Below are 17,224 nucleotides of genomic sequence, written 5' to 3'. Positions count from 1 at the left end.
TTGCATCTATAAGTGACCAAGCAGAAATCTCTCAAGCAAAATATACCTATCTTTCATAATAAAATTGGAAAAAACCAATATGTATTTGATCAAATGGTTAACTGCAAATACTCGATAGAACCACCACTACCATTTCAGTTTCAGGTTCAACGAAATATATGTATCCAAATGTAAAATAAGTGTTTATGCACAGTGAGAGATCTGGCTAGAGTGTTTGAGATGAGTGGCGTGGGGCTTGATGAAGAAAATCCAGGAGCTTTAAAATTTTGGAGAAAGACTCCATTTTAATAGGTTTGATGTGTTGAAGACCCACATTATTTGGGTTTATCCGATTCTGATGTGTATAATGTGGTGTAATTTTTTAATTATAAATAGGTTGCCACATCAATTAAAACATGCCACGTCATTGCTCCATTAGACACATGCAAATAAACTAATGGAAGTTAATAAAGGGATCATAACAGTTATATTTAAAACTTCAGGGACCAACAATGCTCACTTAAAATTTTAGGGACTAGGGTGAGTTTGTTTCAACTTTTCAAAATCGTGTTTTTTAGAAAATTGGAGGTATTAAAAAGTGCTTTTTAATTTGGGTTTTTTTCAAAAAGTAAAGTGATTGGTAAAACTGATTAAAAGTGCTTTTGAAAAAAGTTGAGTATTTGGTAAGCAATTGTCAAAATTGCATTTTGAGATGTAAATTACCAAAAAGGACAATACATATAAGAGAATTCTTCAAGGGATTCTAGCCTTTTACCCCTATTTTTAAAAATATTTGGCAATATGCCTCTGTTTCGAAAGTCGATTTTCTTAAAATCGAGTTTCAATCAAAAAACTCGATTGGTAGAAATTCGAGTATGGGGTGATCAAACTTAAAAAAAAAAAAATTTGCATGGAACTCGAGTTCCATACCTATATCTGCGTTTTATAAGACCTATAGCGGCGTTTTATATGGAACTCGAGCTCTTTGAACTCGAGTTCCATGCAATTTTTTTTTTAAAGTTTGATTGTGCATAACCTATAGCTGCATTTTATAAGACCAATAGTGGCGTTTTATGTGGAACTCGAGCTCCATGAACTCGAGTTCCATGCAAATTTTTTTTTTTTAAAGTTTGATCGTGCCTAACTTATAGCTGCGTTTTATAAGACCTATAGCGGTGTTTTATATGGAACTCAAGCTCCATGAACTCGAGTTCCATGCATTTTTTTTTTAAAAAGTTTGATTATGCATAACTCGATTTTAAACCAATCGAGTTTTTCATTGCAACTTGATTTTGAGAAAATCGAGTTTCAAAACAGGGTCACGAACCTAAATAGTTTGGAAACATGGGCATATTGCCAAATATTTTTAAAAATAGGGGTAAAAGGCTAGAATCCCCGAATTCTTCATACTTTGTGTGTGTGGTTTTTAATGGAATACACAATTATTATCTTAAAACCCAATAATTTGGTAAGGTATATCTCTACAAAATAAATTTTTATGGAAATTCTATGTTTACATTGTATTGTAATTTCAATGTAAACTTACATTGTAAATACACAAAAAAATATAAATGTTGTACAAACTTATGTTTTAAATTTTGTATTTTTTACACTCATTAATGGTAAGACTGCCACCATTTTCCAAAGAGCAGCTCATTTATTATACTAATTTGTACTTATTAATTTTGTATTTAGGGTAAATTGCAAATTATACTATTAAAGTTTGGGGGTGATTGAATTTTACACCTTGAAGTTTCAAAATTTGGATTTTATCTCTTAATATTTAAGAGTATTTGGATTTTACACTATAACGTTTCAGAATGTGGATTTTAGTTCCTATATTTCTAGGGTATTTAGATTTTGTCCTTAAAATTTGGGGGTGTTTGGATTTTATACCCTAAAGTTTCATAATTTTGGGGTGTATAATCTAGACACACAAACTTTAGGGGGTAAAATCAAATTCTGAAATGTTAGGATGTAAAATCCAAATACCCCAAACTTCAGAGGGTAAAATCCAAATTCTAAAACTTTAGGGTGTAAAATCCAATCACCTCCAAACTTTAAGGGTGCAATTTGCAATTTACCCTTGTATTTGTAAAGAGTTGCTTAGTGCATGTATTCCACATAACCCAACCCAAAACCTAAAAATTAAGTGGGAATATATAAATTATTAATAATTATGATATTTCTTTACTTTGTGTGGTGGGCATTTTTGTGTTGTTGGGCTTTGGTCTCTCCTGTTGCACTGTGGCTCATGGGTTTGAGGTAAGAGAGTTGGGCCTGACCTAATGAAATGCACTTTAGGCCAGTTTGTGCACAAGTCAAACCATCCCAACACAGACGCGTTCTAGCAGAGGTATTGAGTGTACGATGTGCCCACAGAAGGAACAATTGTTATAGATGTTATAGTAGGAATACAGTATGACATAATAACTATAATACTAAACAAATGATACTAACATCGAAATAAAGGAAAGTAACTTAATAAGGTTATGGCAAACGGAAATAATGTTACAGTAGACAATTTAATGACGAAACGGTAAACTAATCACCCAATAAGCGTAGATAACAAAAAAGAAAACTTGTCTGCCAGAAATAACAGGCTTAGCTTCTCAGTAGAAGCGGGTCCAATAAGGGAACAAATCCCCAACGTGGGTAACCTCAAGGAAAGCTTCTGCCATAGAAGTTGTGCACTTTGGAAAAAAGGACCTAAATGGTTTAAGCTTCAATGCTCAATCCTTCAGAGAGTGGGTCTGTTAAGAAGGAGAGAAAAAATGTAATTTATTAATGCATGCCTCTATTCCTACCATTTGTGTCTCTTTGATTTTTGTATGTTCTTTTCTTCTCTCTTTTCTTTCTTTCTCTACCCCTTCTTCCTTTCACCTCTTCTGTCCCCCCTTTGCTATTCGTAGCTACCACTTTTTATACTATTTGTCATGATGGGATTTACCATTTTTACCCCTCACTTGCTTTTGGCTCCTTATGTGTGTTCTTCCAAGATTGCCCATTGGCCTGCTTGCTGCTCATCCATTACCATTACTCTGAATGTATTGGTTACACCACTCCCCATTCCTAGATAAAATCGCTTGTCTTGTTTCTTACCTCTCTTTGTTTTTCATTACCTTCATTTGGATTAGGATTAAGCATTTTCATCACCTACCTCTATGGCATGCATCAAGTGGTCCCAGCCTATACTTATTTCTTTTGGGTGAGGTGCCATCGTAGCAGGTCATTTCTCTCCAAAAAAGTTTTAGCGGGAACCCCAAAATGGACCTCCTCTTTCTCCCCATTGCTAGACCACATCCTTTAAAACCCTTGACCAATGACCCATCTCTCATGGATTGGCTGGGTACAAGTAGGCAGTGCTCTGGCCCTTTGTGCATGCTCCACTCCGCTTGAATTTGTTTCTTTCTGGTCTTCACACCATTTTTGCCGCCTCCGTGTTTGATTGATTCTGTTGTACATATTGGTTGGTGTTTGTCTTTTGTGGTGTGAAGGATATGTTGACTTTTGGGCTCATGTTCCCTACCTTTTATCCCTTCTTGGACTAGGCATTGCTTGGGTAAAAGCCCTCATCTTTTCTGTTGAGCCCATGTTTTCCTCTTTTGCATCCGTGGGCCTTTTGGTTATTGATCCAGCCATATCACTTTATCGTGCCTGCTATAGCTCTACCTTCCCTCTTACTTTGTGTTACCCCGTGAACTTGTGGGCTGATGTTTCTGCCGTGCCAACCCACTTCTTCATCAATCTTTTGCTTAGGGCTTTCTTGGCCTACTTTTTACATCTTTATCTCTTTTGGGCTTTGTTGGCCAACATTCCTTCTGTGCCAGCCCATTTCATTACTTCATTCCTTGGGCTTCCTCTGTTCATTTACTTCTTCTTTACCTCTTTTTATTCTCATGGACTTTTTGCTAGACTCTTTGGGCTTCCTTGGCTCAATTACCACATTTTTACCTCTTATTACTTTTCGGCCTTATTGGCCTTTAAGCCAACCCAATGAGTTTACTAATTCATTTCTCGAGCTTCCTCGACCCATTTACTTCCTCTTTACCTCTTATTATTTTTGTGGGCTTACTACCTCATTCCTTGGGTTTCCTTGGCCCACTTACTCATTCTTTACCTCTTTTTCTTCTTGTGGGCTTTCCAGCCATCAATCTTGCCATTTCAGCCTATCGAGCTTGTTTCCTTATTCCTTTACTATTTTCCCTTTCTCTTATTCTCTATATTGTTGGGCTTCTTCTGCTGTTGGGCCTTTTGTCAAAAGTGGACATCAACACTTTGTTTAAAGAAATAGATATAAATTAATAAGAATAAAATTGATGATTTAATTTTTACTTTATTAGAGGGTCATAATCTCTTTTTGCCCTTTTCAATTCTTCCATTTTGGTGGATTTGAAGGTGATGGGTTTTGAAAGAGAGATCCTTCCAAATCTCTTTAAATTATTTTTCCTCTACCATTTAAAAACATCCAAACAAGGTTTTTTTACCCTCTTATCCCCAAATAAGTGTCAAGTTTGAAAGTCATAATCTTACATTTGGATGTTTTTCTGTTTTTGATTTGCATTTGGATATAGTTTGTTGATTGCTTATTTGTTAAAACTTAAAAGGTACTACGAAAATGAAGGGCAAAAAGTTCTTTTAGGTACGTGAACCTGCAACAATAAGTTCGAAACATTATCATTAGCATGTACTTCCATACTAGTAGGCCTGTTGTTTGCGTATTACCCCTTAGTGCCCATCTGAGCCAACATACCATTTGGGTTGATATGTTTGCTTTACTATAGCCCACCTTTGTACTAGTGATATTTGGCCCATTTGCATGAACTTCCTTAGTCTCGTCGACCATTGGGTGCATAAACTTTTCTCCACTTTCTAATAGAACTGTTCTTGAGTCCTAATTATCATTCTCTCAATTTCCATATAAAAAATCTTTTTTTGAGAGATGCTACGTTCACAACATTTTTACAAAAAATCACATATAGTTAGTTGTTATTGGTTCAAATTTGAACCTAGTACGAAGATTACTTTTTTACCCCAATAATAACAAACGGTAACAACTGCCACTTAGGATTTGTTGTAAAAATATTGTGAAAATATTGTGGACATATCATTTCTCATCTTTTTTTCAAGTAAATTTCACTAAAGGGTGTGTTAATGGATGACTTTAAGACAATTGTTAATAAATTATTTTAGGAAAATTTTAATACTACTTTTATGGGATATATAAAAAGCAATCAAAAAAATTAATTGTTTTTTATTTTTTTATAAAAAGTTTCTAATATATATATATATATATATATATATATATTGTAAACTAATGCCCTTGACATTTATTAACTTGTTCCTACATCATAAAGTGTGTACTACTAGTCTATTGACAAAAAAAATTTCCTTTTTATAAAAGAAAATTTTGATTATTAATAAAAATGTAGATTATCAAAAGTCTTGTAACTTAGCTAGTTAACACTTCTTTGCTCAAGCTCAATAGAGATGTACAAGGTTTAAATCTCCTCTCCCAACCATCGAATTATAAAAAATAAAAAATAGATAAGTAAAAACTAGTATTTCATTGGACACAATCCAAGATAGCCCAAACCCATTACATCTTTAACCATGATTGGATACATAAATCATAAAATGAATATTGGGATATTATCACAACTTTTGAATTGTAAAAAACGTATTAAAAAAAAAAAAAGAAGCAAAAACTAGTTATTCATTTTCTGCCCAAAAAAAGCCCCTGCAGTCCACACCAAAATGTGATATGTAGGTGTAGACACTCAATTTTGCACTCATGATTTAATCATGAAGTATGACTGGAGTGACCATCCATGTACAAAAAAAAAAAAAAAAATCATCATTCATGCATCATTTTGTTCTTTCATTACATACATCATTTTGTCTTTGCATTACATGCATCATGTCATTCATTACATATCATGAAAATGATCTTGACATTCTAACGGTCGTAACGGTGTGTCTAGTTTCTAAATCAAACTATCGGATCGAAAGATATTGCATGATCAAGTTTGCATGGTCTGTATGCATTGCGTCTAGGAAGAGTCAACCATACACGATTAATTTGAATTAATTCTGATTGGTCAAACAATTAAAATTAATTAAATAATTGTGTGATTGGTTGATAATTAGTGTTTAAAATAGAGATGCATGCATAGGAATAAAAGGGATGATTGGACAACAATAAAATTGTGGATAATCTGAACTTTATCAAGATCTATTTTAAGGGATTTATCCACAAGATAATAGGTCAAGATAATTGTTCAAGATAATTGTTCTTAAAAATCCTGAATTATTCAAAAAAGAGATAAAAAATCATAGACGGAGGATGAAAACGGGTTTAGGTACAAGGATCGGCCAAAAAAACCTAGAATGAGAGTCTAATTGGCACCCGAACACGAAAGCACATTCGGATTCCAAGAGCCAATTTGGCACTTTTGGAGTGCCGAACAACACATTTGGATTTTGGAGTGCCGAACGGCACTTTGAAAGTGCCGAATTTTCCTTGGTTGGGCTTTGGCCCAATAGCCTTTGGGTGACGATAATGCACACCCTTTTCGACATTTTCGAAAAAGGATGGGTTTGGATTCAAACCCTAGTCATCCATACCTATTTTTTAGGGATTTCTAACCTCTATAAATAGAGATTGAACCTCATAATTCAATATCTTTTTGCTACGCTCTGAGAGGCATACGTTTTTGGCTCTCAAATACCTCATATTTCCTGATCCCTTCTCTGTGTGTTGCTGTCTAAATTAGGGTTTTTAGGTTTCAAAGAGAATTGAACAAATTTCTTTGAGCCCTAAAACATCATTTCAAGAATAAAGTGTGCTCATGCAAGAGGTTGTACTCTAACCCTTTTTGTTCTTATATTTCTTTAATCATGATGATGTATGCTCACTTAATTTTTTAAACATTCATATGCTGACATGTTAGTGTAGATTATGAAAATATGATCTTGCTTTTCTTTATTGTTACTATAACTTGTTTCTTAGTTTTAAAGATTTGTACGCAATTAATTCTTTTTCTTCAAAACAAAACAGATCTACATCTTTCTTGGATGAAGATTTGAATTTTTCTTCAAAAAAAAAAAAAAAAAGGATCTACATCTTCCTTAGATGTAGATCTAAATTTCTTTTCCCTTAAAAAAAAAAAACGGATTTTGTATCTTTTATTACATACTAGATCTGACTTTTTAATGCATGCTGATTTTTGAAATAAAGAAGGAGATCATATATTGTTGTTTGTTTTGTTTGTCTCATGAAGCATGAAATTATTTTGTGAATGAGATCATTTTCACATAAAAAATCTTTTAAAAAAAAAAAAAAAATATAAAAACAGATTTGAATTTTTTAAAACCAATCAAAATAATTTTTTTTTATTAAGCAAAAATAGATCTAAATTTTCTCTTCAAAAATCTTTTCCACAAACAAAAATAGATCTAAATTTTTATGCCAAAATCAATTTCTTTAAACCTAAAAATGGATCTGAATTTTTTTAAATGAAAAAGAGGATGCATTCATAAATGATTTTATGTAATTAGTTTACTTCACATGTTCAACATAGCATACATAACATGCATAAATTGGTACATTAGTCATAAGAGTCTAGAAGACTAGATTCTGTCTGGGCGGAATGGGTGCCTAACAGCTTCCCATTTCGTAATCTAGCCTTCAGATTTAGATTTTTGGTTAAGTAGACTTAGCTTTTTGTAACTAGGTCAAAAAGCCTTGTAATTACTTGGTAGATTGTAACTAGGACCCAAAGCCATGTAAAGTTCAAATTTTCGAACTTGTATTTTTATTTATTCAATCAATGAATGGAACATTCAGTCATGAAAATTTTGTATTTAGTTTTTCTTATCTTTTGTACATAAAAAATAAGTGGCGACTCCATACCACTTAACCAAAAAGAGAGATGCCCTAAAAAGCACTCCAAAAATCTCTCTTTTTTTGAGAGGCAATTTTCCCGGTCTCTTATAGTAACGACTCCATTGGGGATGTCGAGGGCTAAGCTTCATATTAGACTTAAGTTACCAATTATGTACCATTATTTTGCATGGTCTTGCATGATATTGTTGTTTGTTTGTTTATTTATGTTTGATGGGATGTTGTATAATATTTTGTTGTATGATAATTTGTTGTATGTATTGTTTGTTAAAAGCTTTCCCTAACTGTCATAGTGTGTGCCATCCAAACAAATATGTATGCACCCATTTTCAACAACTTGTGGTAGTAGTAACCATGGATCACCGGTCTTCATTAGATTCGGGTACCTAGTGGCGAACTCACCAACTGATAGCCCAAAGTCACTGGATCATTTCCTGTTGATTGTAAAGGACAAACCATGCCATTTAGACCAACAAAATGTTCATTACATTACAAGTTGGGAGGTGTAATGTCCTAGCTATGGGAAACAATGAAACAACAAACCCACCCTACAACGTAATGACTTAGAACCTATCCCTAGGTTGGTCCTGGTTAAAAATGCATTGCATGTTGTGTGTGTTTGTTTTGATTGAATGATGGATGTGGATGGGGTCTTAGCTTTGATTAACTTGACCAAGCTTGTCATTAGGGGAGAATTTGGTCAAGATCTAAAGGAAGGCTACAAAGAGAACACAAGTCCGACACTCAAGCTAGTAGCTCCAATTCCAAGCTCGTCACTCCCATCACCATACTGAAGCCGTCAAGCATAGAAGAGGCTCCACTACTGCAACATCATAACCCCATCTTCAACCTCCAAGACAGTTCAAGCCACAAGAAGAGTGAGACTCCCCATACTATGGCCGAGGAAGGAGAACACCCAAACCTAGAGGAACCCATGAACACCTAAGAGCTACTTAACACTATGGTAACTAGTCAGATTTAGCTAAAGGAAGATATGAACAGTATGATGCAACAGTTCCAGAATCTGAAGAGTAGTCAAGAGGAAGACAAGACTGATCATGATCCACCAACCGTAGAAAGTGAGAAGAAGATCAGTGAGAGAATGAATAAGATGGAGGAGATGATTAGGAGAGCTCGTAAGATGGAGGACCTTATGGATTACGATTCTCTCTTACTATTCCCTAATGCAAGATTGCCACCCAAGTTCAAGATGCCAACCCTTGACAAGTTTGATGGGACTGGTTGCCCAAAGTCCCATATGAAGATGTACATGAGGGCTATGCAGCCCTTAGACGTGATCGAGGAAGTGCTTGCTCAAATGTTCCAAAACACACTGATCGGAGCCGCTCTTAGGTGGTTCCTTAATCTAGATGATGCAAGAGCAAGAAGTTGGAAGGACATTTGTCGAGAATTCCACAAGCAATAAAAGTATAATACGGAAGTTGACATCACAAGAAGAGACCTCGAGACTACCAAGCAAGAGCCAAAGGAGTCCTTCTCCACTTTCATCACCAAGTGGAGAGCTAAGGCCGTATAGATGATGAGCAGGCCTAGTGAGGAAGAACAATTAGCCATGGTTGTAAAGAATTTGTTACCTGTGTATCATAAATATTTGTTTGCACAATAATTTTCCAATTTTAAAGCTCTAATTGCCGTTGGAACCCAAATTGAGGATGCTTTAAATAATGGAACCTTAAAAACTGATGACCAACCAAGGTTTAGAAAGAACACAAGATCTAATTCCAAGACTGCAGAAATTTCGAATATTCATAAAAATGATCCATATCAGTTGATTGCACCAATCACACCTGTGCAAGTACCACAAGGGCCTAGGCCTAAAAGAGAATTTCATGAGTTGTATACGCCCATGAGCCAAGTGTTTGATAAGCTGAAAGCAAAAGGGTTACTGAAGGCCTTAGACCCAAGACCAATTCCAAACCCCTTGCCCTCAAGGTTTGATGTAAATAAAAGATGTGCTTACCACCAAGTCCCTGGTCATGACACTGACCATTGCTTCACCCTTCGTCATGCAATTCAAGACTTAATAGACAACAAAGTGATTGTGCTGCCTACAAGGCCTAGCATCATTAACAATCCCTTGCCCAATCACATCTTTGGGAAAGGACCAAGGATTAATTGCTTAATGATTGAAGAGGAGAATAAGAAGGATCCATCCGACCTGATTTGTGACCTACCCGTATATTTCATGATGACATGGGAAGAATTAATGGATAGGGCATCTACCACCGTCACAGGATATGACATATGGAATGAAGAATCAGAACCCGAGGATTGCTAAACACCCACAAATGGGGGGAGACACTTCAAATCCTAAATAAACAACCAAACATTCACAAATGGGGGGAGACTCTACAAATGAGGAGAGACATTTCAAACCCCAAATAAACAACCAAACATCCATAAGTGGGGGGAAGACACTTTAAACCCCAAGAAAACAACCAAACACCCACAAACGGGGGGAGACACTTCAAACCCCAAGACACTGACCTCAATGATCCAACAAAAATCACCCACATCACGGCTCCAAGTCTGGTGGCGATGCCCCCAATGGTTTATCCCCTTGAAATCATTTTTATCTTATCTACTTCCTTGTTTGTTGTTGTTTTGCTTCTTTTTTTTTTTTTTTTTTTTTTTTTTGAGGATTCGTTGTTTTGGACCATTTTAAGTTTCCGCAAGTACAGTAACACGTCCATGTTTAAGGACGGGTATAAATATAATTGCCTTTTTTGGGCTTGATACATTAAAGGGTTTTTGAACGATGGTTTTCGATCCTTCTTTTTTATGAACATGTTTTTGTCCATGTTTAAATTACTCAGTCTTATTTTTACTGCCAATGTTAATTCCAAGTGTTCTTTGTCCATTGTTAGGACTTTATTTCGGAGTATATGAATATTTTCCTCGTCCTTAGACTTATTCTAGGAATTTTGCTTGACTATTTTTATTTTCGTCCATAGCTTGGATTGCCCAGTGGACTGGACACGTCATCCATATAAAGTGTTGCATGCATGCATCTTTTTGTCCTTAATTTTTTGGACAAGTGTACTGTGAGGTGTTTGTTCCTTCCCTTTGTACATAATGTTATTTGCCTTTTCCTCATCTAAGGATGGCTAATGATGATACATCTTCATGTCCAAAGATTTTAAAAGTCTTTAATTTCATATGGGCATTGATTTCACAAAGTAATCATCACTTAATTTAGAGAATTCAAGTTGCTCTATATACAATAACTATACATAACATCGTCCCTAAACATCAGAGAACTGAGTACATAGCATCGTCCAAGGACATCATCCATGCTAGTGCATAGTTCTTTTTTAGGGAATTAAAATTACTTTATAGACAAAAGGACTTTGCTCATGACATTTTTCATAGCACACACTAGTAGCTAGTACTTTCTAAGGAATTCAAATACTAAGAAACATAAAATTCTACTAGAAAACATAAGTGATGAGAGATAACATAAATAGACTACTAATGATCACTAGTAGTCTTTAGTCTCATCCATTCTGACCTTCTTGACGAGTCCTCCTCACTGGTAGTACTTTCTTAAATGCTCCACATTCCACGGGTGCTCCAGCTTTTGTCCATCCAAGGCCTCCAAGTAGTATGAAACTCGCCTTTTGGAATTGATAACTCTACATGGTCCTTCCTAGTTAGGTCCCAACTTTCCATGAGTAGGGTCCTTAGTAGCTAGGGACACCCTTTTTAGGATGAGATCTCAAATGTTGAACTACCTTGACTTCACCAATGCATCATGTTGCTTAATCATCAGATTGTTATAACGTGCCACCTTTTGCTCTGCATCCATCTTTACCTCGTCAATGAGGTCAAGGTTTAGAAGAAGTCGTTTCTCATTCTCCTCATTGTTATAGTGGGCCACCTTGTAACTAGTTAGACCGATCTCCATGGGTATCACTGCATCACTTCCACATACTAACTTAAAAGGAGTTTCTCCAGTTGGAGTCCTTAATGTCGTCTTGTATGCCCAAAGGACGCTGAGTAAGTCATTTGGCCATATCCCTTTTGCCCCTTCAAGCTGAGTCTTGATGATCTTTAGCAAGGATCGATTTGCAACTTCAGCTTGTTCATTGGCCTGTGGGTGGGAGGGTGAGGAGTAGTGATTCCTGATTCCTAATTGCTCACAAAACTCTTTGAAGGGTGTTGTCTGAAGTGAGCACCCTAGGGATTCCAAAACGACAGACTATGTTCTTCCAGACGAAGCTTCTAACATTTTGCTTAGTGATTCTTTCCAAGGGCTTTGCTTCCACCCATTTGGTACAATAATCACTCCTTATTACCAAAAACTTCATTTGTCTCATCCTCAGGGAAAGGGGACAGAGGATGTCAAGTCCCCATTGGGAAAAAGGCCAAGGGGCCACCATTGGAGTGAGATAATTTGATGGTTGCCTAGGTATGTTGCTATAGCACTAACACTTGTCACACGCATTGACATAAGATTTAGCATCTGCTTGCATTGACGGCTAGTAGTATTTGGCGTGGACTATCTTACGAACAAGGGACCTAGCCCTCGAGTGGTTTCCACAGGCTCCTTTATGGATGTCTCTCAGGATGTAAATGGACTCGTCTAGATTTAAACACCTTGGCTAGGACTAAGAAAAACCTTTTTTATACAACTCTTCATCCATAGGATGAACCCCGTCGCCCTCACCCTTAGCTTCCTTGCTTTTTCCTTATCCTTTAGGAAGAGCCTGTCTTTAAGATAAGACATGATTGGAGTGGTCCAGTTGGCTACTTCGTCTATCTGATGCACTTCTAGAATGTCAATACTAGGGATGTATTGGACTTTAATTTGATAACTCACCATCTCGTCTACAGATGCCATCATGGCTAAAACGTCGGCTTTTGCATTCTCTTCCTTTGGTATTTGTTGGAATTGAGTGGTTGTGAAGCTTTTGATGCATTACTTAACTTTACCCAAATACTTCTTCATCCATTCTTCCTTAGCTTCACATGTTCCATTCACTTGGCCTATCACCAACTGTAAGTCTCCTTAGACGAGGATTGAATCTGCTCCAAGTGATTTAGCTAACTCCAAGCCCTGAAGGTGGGCTTCATATTTAGTATCATTATTGGTTGTCTAGAACTGTAGACGGATTGCATACTTTAGATGATCTCCTTTGGGTGAGTGTAAAACTATTCCAATCCCTTTTGCATGCTGTGTGGATGAACCATCCATATAGACGACCTACTACTTTTCCCCTTGGTCTTCATTTTGCTGACAACTAGCAAGAGTGAGTTTGGCAATGAAGTTCGCTAGGACTTGAGCTTTTTTTGCTTTTCTTAGCTTGTACCACACGTCAAACTCACTAAGTTCTACTACTCACTAGATTAGTCGTCTAGCGGCCTCTAGCTTGTTCATGACCTTCTTTAGAGGGTGATTTGTCAAGACGTTGATTATATGAGCTTGAAGATAAGGTTTGAGCTTCCTTGCTACTGTCACCAATGAAAATGATAAATTTTTCATTGGTGGATATTGTCCTTCAGCTCCCCTTAAAGCTTTGCTGGTGTTGTACACGGGCTTCTGTACCTTTCCCTTTTCTCTGATCAAGGCCGAACTCATTGCATGAGGGGACACTACTAGGTAGAAATACAACTCTTCTCCTAATTTAGATGAGCTTAACAGTAAAGTTAAAGCGAGATAAGCCTTCAAGTCTTCAAATGCTTGTTGACACTCGTCCATCCATTCAAATGCTTTCCTTAATACTCTGAAAAACAGTAAACACTTGTTAGTAACTTTCAAAACAAACCTGTTATGGGCAACTACTTGTCTAGTGAGGCTTTAGACATCTTTGATATTCTTTAGGGGCTCTATGTTCAATATTGCTTATATTTTATCAGGGTTTGCTTCAATCCCTCTCTATAAAACCATAAAACTAAGGAATTTCCCTGATGCAACTCCAAAGGCACATTTGCTTGGATCCAACTTTATCTTATATTGTTTGAGTGTATCAAAGGTTTCTTTAAGGTCGTCCAAATGTTGCGTCTCCCTTGCACTCTTGACAAACATGTCGTCCACGTACACTTTAACGTTTCACCCAATTTATGGACGAAACATATGGTTGATTAGCCTCTGGTAGGTAGCTCCTGCATTTTTCAAACCAAATGACATTACTTTGTAACAAAACAAACCTTGGCTTATGATGAAGGATGTTTTCTCCTGGTTTGCCTTGTCCATCTTAATCTGGTTGTACCCTGAGAATGCATCCATGAAGCTTAGCAGCTGATGTCCAGCTGTTGAATCTACCAATTGATCAATGCGTGGAAGATGATAGCTATCTTTAGGGCATGCCTTGTTTAAATCTATGAAATCCACGCACATCCTTCATTTGAAATTAGCCTTTTTTTACCATTACTACATTAGCTAGCCAATTAGGGTAACAAAACTCGTGGATGAACTTTAAGATGACTAACGTATGAACTTCTTCTTTTATGGAATTATCTCATTCTGGAGGCAAACTCTCTTTTCTTCTGATGGACAAGCTTGTAAGATGGGGACATGTTTAAACGATAAGTGATCACACTTGGGTCAATCCCAAGAATGTCTTCATGGCTCCAAGAAAAAACATAAGTGCTCTTTTTGAGGAATCCAACGAGATCCTACTTTGTCTTCTTTCCCATACTTGTCCCAATCCTGGTAAACTTCTCGGGGTTGGACTCGTCCAGTGGTACATCGTCCAATACCTCAATTGGCTCAGCCAATGTTCTTCTTTCTTCAATGTTCGTTGTCTGCATCTACTCGTCCATGACCAACATTGCTAAGTAACATTCTCTAGCAGCTAATTGTTCTCTTTGTACTTCTTTAATGCCATACTTTGTTAGGAACTTGACAGAAAAGTGGTAGGTGGACATGGCAGCCCTTTAACTGTTTAAATTTGGTCATCCAATAATGACATTATATGAGAACGAACAATCTACAATAAGGAAATTCACTTCCTTATTGATTTACCATGGGTAAGAGCCAACCATGTCTGGCAAGGAGATGGTGCCTACTGGTAGAACCTTCATTTCTCCAAACTCGATCAATGGCACATTCATTGGACGAAGTAATTCCTTAATAATACTTATTTGCTGGAAGACTGGATAGTAGAGGATGTCTGCTGAACTCCCATTGTCTATTGACACCTTTCTAGTTGTATAATTTGCAATCGCCAGAGTAATGACAATCACATCATCATGGGGATGGTGCAATCATCTTGCAACATCGCTCGTGAGAATAATGGCCAGCTCATCTTCTCTGATCATCCTTGGTGGTCGTCCAGATATTTGAACATTCTAGACTTCCTGAAGGTAGGTCTTCTTAGTTTGGATGAGCTTCCTGTTGATGTACCCCTTACAATGATCCTTATTTCTCCAAGCGGTGGACGCGCTGGTTCTACTGTTTTGCCCTTCATTGGCTGTCTCTCATCCTTGTGGTCTTGCCCAAGAAATTTTTTTCACTTTCTCTTCTTAATGGGAGCTTCAATCTGCTGCTTCAAGTTGTAGCATTCGTTCGTATCATGTCCATGGTCACAATGAAAACAATTGCACTTGCTTTTGTTTCTCTTGCTAGAATTTTTCATCCTTTTAGGCCACTTCAAAGATGGATCGTCTTTGATCTACATTAACAGTTGGTCAAGAGGAGTATTCAAGGGAGTGTAGTTGGAGTATTGTCTTGAGGACGACCCTGCTTTCATGCCATCAAGATCCCTTTTCTCCCTTACTTTGGCTTTCTTTGGAGGAGGACTCTGCTTTGGATAGTGTATATATCCATTGTCCAGCAATTCACCTTTCTTCTTTTTCTTGGCAATAATTGTGTCATCAACATTCATGAAACTTTGGGCTAAATGTTTCAATTCAGCCATTGTCTGTGACTTTTGGTTATATAGCTTATGGATGAATAAGTCTGAACGAACTCCATTGTAGAAGGCTGCTAAAAGATCATGTCATCCATCTCTTCCACCAATAGAGCTTCTCTGTTAAAGCAACTAATAAAAGAATGTAGACTCTCGTTCTCTCCTTGCTCTATGCTTAACAAGCTGGACGAGGAACGTTTTTGCCTTTGTCCCCCTACAAAGTTGTTGACGAATAGCTTACTGAACTCCTAGAACAAGGTTATGGTGTGTGATGGCAACTTACCAAACCATACTTTGGTTGGGCCTTTCAACGTGGTAGGAAAGGCTCTACACATGGTTATCTTAAACGTGGCAATATGATCACAAGGATCATGTGTCCCATCATATGAATCCAGGGTAGGCATTTTGAACTTAGAAGGTAGGGGATGACTCATGATGGACAAGGTCATCCACGTGATTTGCTCTCCTCATGGAATCCTTCATCTCTTCCATGACTCTTTTCATCTGGTCCATCTCCCTCTCCAAATGTGGTACCCTACGAGTAACGGTACCACTAGACTGGTCTCCTTCAGCATTGCTCTTAGTCCCTTCACTCTCTGAATTTTGGCCTCGTTCTTTACCACGTCACTGTTGACGTTGTCTATTAACTTCTCTAGTTAACCCTTGGTTCTGTTGTGTCAGTTTTGCCATCGCGGCTGCCATGGACTGTAGCTGTTGTTGGATGGTCATCAGGGGTGTTGGTGTATGGTTTGGGTGACTGGATGCGTTTCCCCTCTCTTGGTGTCATGGACTGGTGGCCATCGGCCTAGTTCGAACCATGCAACATTTTTGTCTTGGAAAGCAAAAAAGTTAGTACTTAGAATTTTTTTTTCTCACTTTCCCACAAGCAGCACCAACTGATGATGTGTGAAAATCAGTAGGCTGAAATACTTTGGGCTATGGTAACAGTTGTAAGTCCTGAAAAGAAAGAAAGAACTATCAAGATTGGTGTAACCCTGCCAAGGACGCTCTGATGGTTAAGTCAGTTTTCTCTCTAAAACACAAGGATGGGAAATAGTGAATGGTAAAAACTTATCTCGAGTGAATGAGACTTGCTTCTTTTATAGAGAATTTGGAGTGGGTTTACTTGTTCGGATCCATCACCATCGTGGGTAAGGTGAGTAGGTAATGGAGAAAATGGGTAAATGAAGTACGTGGAGTGAATTATGAGGAACTCCTTCCATGTTTTGAGAGTATCACACTATGGTCAAATCATAAGGAACTTTATGAGAAGTTTTTTGTAGAATTCACTAAGTGTTATTTGGTTGTCCTTGCTTTTGTGCTATGGACGACTAACTTAATCTTGTTATAAAGGATATGTACTGTTCCTAAGTACAATGTCCTTGTTCTCCTATTCTTTAGGTTTTCTGGATGTGATGAAGTTATGGACGTGGTAACTGTGGATGACCACCATTGATGAATATCC

The sequence above is a fragment of the Castanea sativa genome, chromosome 7 (genome assembly GCF_040712315.1).
Source record: "Castanea sativa cultivar Marrone di Chiusa Pesio chromosome 7, ASM4071231v1".
Taxonomy (NCBI): domain Eukaryota; kingdom Viridiplantae; phylum Streptophyta; class Magnoliopsida; order Fagales; family Fagaceae; genus Castanea; species Castanea sativa.
Note: the sequence above shows the minus strand (reverse complement) of the source record.